This window comes from Amblyomma americanum, chromosome 2 (assembly GCF_052857255.1).
Source record: "Amblyomma americanum isolate KBUSLIRL-KWMA chromosome 2, ASM5285725v1, whole genome shotgun sequence".
Classification (NCBI taxonomy): Eukaryota; Metazoa; Arthropoda; class Arachnida; order Ixodida; family Ixodidae; genus Amblyomma; species Amblyomma americanum.
In genome coordinates this window covers 3495756-3502145 of record NC_135498.1, presented here as the reverse complement: position 1 = coordinate 3502145, position 6390 = coordinate 3495756, and the positions used below count along the sequence as shown (strand labels likewise).

The 6390-nt window shown below is 50.9% G+C and overlaps 1 pseudogene; it reads right to left on the bottom strand.

Moving 5' to 3' along the window:
• Window positions 1-5420: 5420 nt before the first annotated feature.
• On the bottom strand, window positions 5421-5959 carry LOC144119497 (uncharacterized; annotated as a pseudogene).
• Window positions 5960-6390: the final 431 nt, after the last annotated feature.

Genomic DNA, 6390 nt, shown 5'->3' with positions numbered 1-6390 from the left:
CACGGCCTCCAGGTGGGCGCGCACGTGGGTCCGGACTGCGCCCATGTGGAACAGGAAGGCGCCTGCGTGACACAGGAATGCAGACTGTCTCCCAGCAGGGGCTGAAAGATCTTGTACTGATTACCGGAACGCGGAACCTCTGTCGAAGACGCGGCACTCGGGCAATTGTTCAACCCCAGCGTGACTTAAGAGGACAACAATGATCTTGTACTTCGTCGTCTGATGGCCTGTTCGAACACGTGGGGACGCTATTGTCGCTGCTTCCGACGTTCCTTCAGCCACGTTGCTTCCAGAGGGCTCATTCACCTTCGCGGTGGTTTTCAGGGAATCCTCCCCATGTCCAAATTTGTCAAACTCAACAGCAGGAAGGGAGCGCGAGCACAACAGCACCCCCGCCACCAGATATTGCGCCCGGAAGATGAACTGCTCGCACGTAGCTCGGCTAACTGGGCGTGCCAGGAATCAGATGCTCACTGGGAGTCTTCGGATGACCTTCAGTGCCGAAGCTCGGCATCGCTTTCCCCCGTCAGATGACCGTTTTGCGAAATTCTCTGCAATGCTAGCCAAAAGGGATCACAGACGCCAAACCACACCTGACAAAAGCTAGCGCCCTCAGAACCCACTCATCCCGCCAAACCAAATCTGAGGGCCAAAACTGCATTTAGCTCAAAAACTTCAACTAAAACTTGAAGAGATCAAATGTTTTGCCTGAATGGACACATGGTGTCTCCCGACGTGGAGTTTAGACAGGGCACCTTTCCAAGGCGAGTGCTCCCGCTCGAGGTGCACTCGGAAGGAAAAACAAATTCGCTGAATGAAAACAGGTTAGGGCTTAGAGGGCACGCGGTACGGGAATAGGTGACTGGTTTTGGCCGACGTGGCGTTCAAATTTGCCCGCCCCAATACTTCAGAGTCAAGGTACGTTACACCACTCGCTCTTACTTATCCTTGGCCGAAATAAGGAAAACGTACTCCTAGGTATGTTACCTGATTATGAACAACATTACTGCAAAGAAAGTGGGAAATATACGCTCTCCATTAGGAAGAGAATATGAAAAAAATCTCCAAAACTGAAAATTTGGGGGACATCCTCTTTTGGTAAAATCTTTACGAGGTAAAAGGCTCGGCTTAGCCCGTCGGCATTTGCGTGCAGCTTGCCTTTCTTGTAGCGAACCTCGAAGCTGTGGTGCTGGAGTGCCAGGCTCCACCTCACTAGACGACCATTTTTGGGCGACATATTGTGCAGCCGAGTCAAAGGGTAATGGTCCATTTCTACTGTGAAACGGGACCCGGAGACGTAGCATGCCAGTTTGTCAGTAGCCCAAACGAGGCATGCGCATTCTTTTTCAGACGTGCTATACGCCTCTTCTCGCGTGCTGAGCTTGCGGCTCAAGTAAAGGACAGACCGTGTGTGTCTGCCATGTCTTTCCTGGCAAAGAGTAGCGCCTAACCCGCGGTCACTGACATCACATTGCATAATAAAGGGTTTCGAGGAATCTGGCGCTGCCAGTATTGGGCGCTCGCTTAGGGCCGTTTCCAGACTCTGAAATGCCTTCCCTTTCTTTTGGTCCCAAGAAAGATTGGTAGGCTCACTTTTTCTCAGCGTGTCGGTCAGAGGGCTGGCTAAATCAGAGTAGTCATTTACATAATGCTGATAATAGCCTTCTAGGCCAAGAAAAGCCCTGAGTTCCGATTTTTTGGTTGGGTGACGGTACTCCACCACGGCAGCCACTTTAAGTTCTGCAGGTCTGCGTTGGCCCCGTCCAACCACGTGTCCAAGATAGTTCACTTCGGCGCACCCCAGGTGGCATGTTGCCGCCCTTACCGTTAAACCAGCCTCAAGCAGTCGGCTCAACACAATACGCAGGTGTTCAATGTGCTCCCCCCAGTTTTGTGAGACAACGGCCACGTCGTCAAGGTAGGGGAGAGCGAATTCTGCAAGTCCCCGCAGCACTTGGTTCATTAACTTTGAAAAACAGTACGGAGAATTTTTCAAACCGAAGCTCAACATTACAGGGCGAAACGTGCCCGCGGGGGACACGAAGGCTGCGTAGCTGCTGGCGCGCTCATTGAGTGGCACCTGCAAGGAACCACGAAATAAATCCAGTGTGGATATATATTCTGATTTAGAGACTGTTTCAACCCTCTCCTCGATTTTCGCAGTGGGGTAGGTCTGGTCCACTGTGATTGAATTCAGTCTCCGGTAGTCCACGCAAGGTCTCGGATCCTTGCCTGGAACCTCTACAATAACCCGCCGCGGTGGCTCAGTGGTTAGGGCGCTCGACTACTGATCCGGAGTTCCCGGGTTCGAACCCGACCGCGGCGGCTGCGTTTTCATGGAGGAAAAACGCTAAGGCGCCCGTGTGCTGTGCGATGTCAGTGCACGTTAAAGATCCCAAGGTGGTCGAAATTATTCCGGAGCCCTCCACTACGGCACCTCTCTCTTCCTTTCTTCTTTCTCTCCCTCCTTTATCCCTTCCCTTACGGCGCGGTTCAGGTGTCCAAAGATATATGAGACAGATACTGCGCCATTTCCTTTCCCCCAAAACCAATTAAAAAAAAAACCTCTACAATAATGATTGGTGATGTATAGTCACTTTCGCAGGGCACTATGACGCCAAGTTCGCACATACGGCGGATCTCCGTCTCAATGAAGTTTGTCTTGGAGAGACACGGTACGGTTTGCTCCTTATCGGCTGTTCGCTGGACAGCTGAATGTCGTGTTCGACGAGGGTTGTTTTTCCTGGCTTGTTTGAAAAACCGCCTCAAAGTCGCGGACGGCGTTTTTCATGTCTCCTCGTTGACTTTCCGTCAAACGTAACCCTCTGTCGATTGAATTTAGCAGCTCATTCGCTGCCTGCTCGTCGTCATGTGGGACATAAGGTATGTCTGAGATCTCTTCCTCTGGCATGTTCAGCGCCATGTTAACCATGGCCTGATGCTGTACATAAGGCTTCATCAAATTACTGTGGATTATCCGATTGTGTTCGTTCTTAAATTTTACCTCATAGTTGGTGTCCGAAAGCTTGGACACCACCTTAGCTGGCCCTTCCCGTTGCATCTCAAGCTTGTTCCTTTTTGACGAACGCAGCAACATCACCTGGTCGCCAGATTGAAAAGTTTGCTTGCGTGCAGATTTGTAGTAGTACACTTTAGACAGTGGCTGCGCTGCTTTGACATTTGCTTCCACGAGGTCCCTGGTTTTCGCAAGTCTTTCCAGTAGCTTTAGAACGTATTCCACTACACAGGGATCCTCAATGTAATCCTCCCATGACTCCCTCAGCATGCGCAACGGGGTCCTCAAGTCACGCCCGTGGACTAGTTCAGCGGGGCTAAATCCTGTGCTTTCGTGGGGGACGGATCTCATTGCAAAGAGTCCTGCTGGAATGCAGCCTTCCCAATATCCCTTACACTCAAAACACAGATACCTAAGTATCCACGACCCGCCGCGGTGGCTCAGTGGTTAGGGCGCTCGACTACTGATCCGGAGTTCCCGGGTTCGAACCCGACCGCGGCGGCTGCGTTTTTATGGAGGAAAAACGCTAAGGCGCCCGTGTGCTGTGCGATGTCAGTGCACGTTAAAGATCCCCAGGTGGTCGAAATTATTCCGGAACCCTCCACTACGGCACCTCTTCCTTCCTTCTTTCACTCCCTCCTTTACCCCTTCCCTTACGGCGCGGTTCAGGTGTCCAACGATATATGAGACAGATACTGCGCCATTTTCTTTCCCCAAAAAACCAATTATTATTATTAAGTATCCGCTTTAGCACTGAGTGCATGTGCTCGACTGGATTTGACTGAGGGTGGTGAATGGTACTGTGGATTATTTTAATCCCACACCGTTCAAAGAACGTTGTTGTGAAGCAGCTTGTGAACACGCTCCCGTTATCGCTTTGTATCTCTGCAGGGAACCCAACGCGAGAGAAAATTGACAAAAGGGAGTCTACAACACATGCGGAACTTAGCTCCTTCAAGGGAATGGCCTCGGGAAATTTGTTTGCCACGCACAGTGAGGTCAGAATGTAGCGAAAACCAGAGTTGGACGCTGGCAGTATCTATTACAAGACGCCGAAAGGGCTCTGCAATGATGGGAATCAATGTCATGGGCGCTTTCCTTTTATCCGTCGACTTGCCGACCCGCTGGCAGGTGTCGCAAGATCTAACAAGCTGTTCCACATCATTCCACCAGCAGCGAGGCCAGTAATATTCAAGGACTAATCTAGGTTTTGTTTTCTTTATGCCAGGTGGCCCGCCCATGAATTTCCGTGTGCGAGCTCTAGAAGCTGCCGCCGGTACTTCTCAGGCACTAGGAGTCGCTCATATGCGCGTCCCTTTGAGTCGCAGTATTTCCGGTTCTGAAGGCCTGATTTTTCATGAAAGCTGATGTTCTTTCTGGCGACTCTCTCTCTCACATTACTGCTTAGAGCTCTTAACGATGGGTCGCTTTTCTGCTCTGCAATGATTCTTTCCTATCAACCTTAGTCAACTCCTCCCAACAAGTCGAAGCAGGTGTTAATGTCGAACCCTTCGCGTTGGTTCCTGTTGTTTCATTTTCTACGGAATCGGCAGTTCCTTGGATTTCTTGAGCTACCGCTTGTTCGGGAACACCTTCATGGTCATGCTCATGCGGTTTAGACGGATCAGTTTTCCTGCAAGAATCCCCGGCTGGCCGGGAGAATGGTTCGGTGCCCGCTCATTTATCGGAGCGCAGTCGAGTTTTTTTGCGAGCTCTCGCGCTCGAGAACGTGTTAGCGCCATGCAAGCCAAGCCCGAGGTGAAAGAGAGACCTTTCTCTTTCAGCAGCTGCTCGGATTCGTTCGAATACAGGCAGGGCAAGTTTGTCGGCAAGTTTGCGCTAACTGCTGCTTCTGTGTCTAGCGTGCCAAAAGTCCCCTCTAGAGTCACCTTCGCTATAGGCAAGCATGCACTCTGTTCTTCGGTGACCTGCTTAATCCAGGCGCATTCGCCGGTGTAGTCCGTGGAGGAAACACAGGACGGGTGAGCAAAATCCATGGTAGCCGCTGAATTCCGCAGTGCTCTGAATTTCTTGTCATTTATCACCACGTCCCGCATGTATGGCTCCAGCAATTTAAAGTTTTCCTCCGACTGTCGCATGCACGCGAACGCCATCTTTTGCTGTTTGCAGTTCAATGAGATGTGACCCTCCTTGTTGCAATTATAGCAGACAATGGGCTTTCGCACTTCACACGCGCGAGCTGCTGGTGCCTGCTGTTTCGGCGAATTGGTTGATTTGGGTGACTCAATCTTTGTTTCGCTACCTCCACCTTTTGTTCCCGCATCCTCTGTTCGGTGATTCCGGCGTGCTGGTGGCACCCTTCAGAAGGGGATTCTATTTAAATAGGTTTTCTCTTTTCTAACCTGTAATCGTACCCTGCCTTTCTTTGGAGGTTTCTGAGAACTTAATACTCGTCTGCGAGCTGTGCCGCTTTGTCTAGGTCTGTATCTGTTGGCCTATCTTGCAGCCATATCCTCAGATCTTCTGGAATCGCGCCATATAGTACTGCTCTAGTGCGATGCACTGCAGTACCTTGTCATGACTTCCGTGCACCTCAGCGCTCTTAAGCCACTCGTTTAAGTTGACTTTAAGCCGGTACGCGGAGTCAGTATGCGACTCTCCGCCTTTCTTTGCCTGCCTGAATCGCTGCCTAAAATCTTCAGCAGAAAGGCTGTACTTTCTATGCAGTGCGCTGTTCACCTTCTCGTAGTCGTCACACTCTTCCCGTGAGAGGCGAGCCACCACTTCGGCCGCCTCGCACGGAAGGAGAGGAAGTAACTTTTCCGACCAAGCGCTCTTGTCGATGTGCACGTTCACGCATGTGCGTTCGAAATTTACCAAAAAGCGTGCAATATCGCCTCCCACGCGGTATGGTGAGACGAGATCCTGCGATCTCTGCCTCCCTTGCTCTTCTACCGAAGCTACAGGGCTAAGACGCGCCATATTCCCTCCGTTCGACGCAATTTCGAGCTCCTTAATTTTTCGAGCATGTTCTCTAGCTTTTTCCTCTGCCTCACGTACCTCCCGTCTCTCTTGAGCCAACCGAAGCTCTTCTTTTTCTTTCTGCTCGAACGACACCCGTCTTTCTTGAGCCAACCTAAGCTCTTCTTTTTCTTTCTGCTCGCACAACTCCCGTCTTTTCTGATCTTCATTGCGTCCAACAATCGCTTCCCAAGCCTCGTCGACCTCCTCAGTAGTCACCTCCTCCTGCCGCATAACCTCAAGAATTTCTTTTTTTCTTTTCGCAGAACGTAACGAAATCCCCAGGTCCTGGCAAATTTCGAGTAGATACTGCACTTTTAACTTCCCCATCGTGAGTTCCACCATGCGTTGGCAAGCCCACTAAAACAAAAGCCCTAGCTTGAAATTGACAA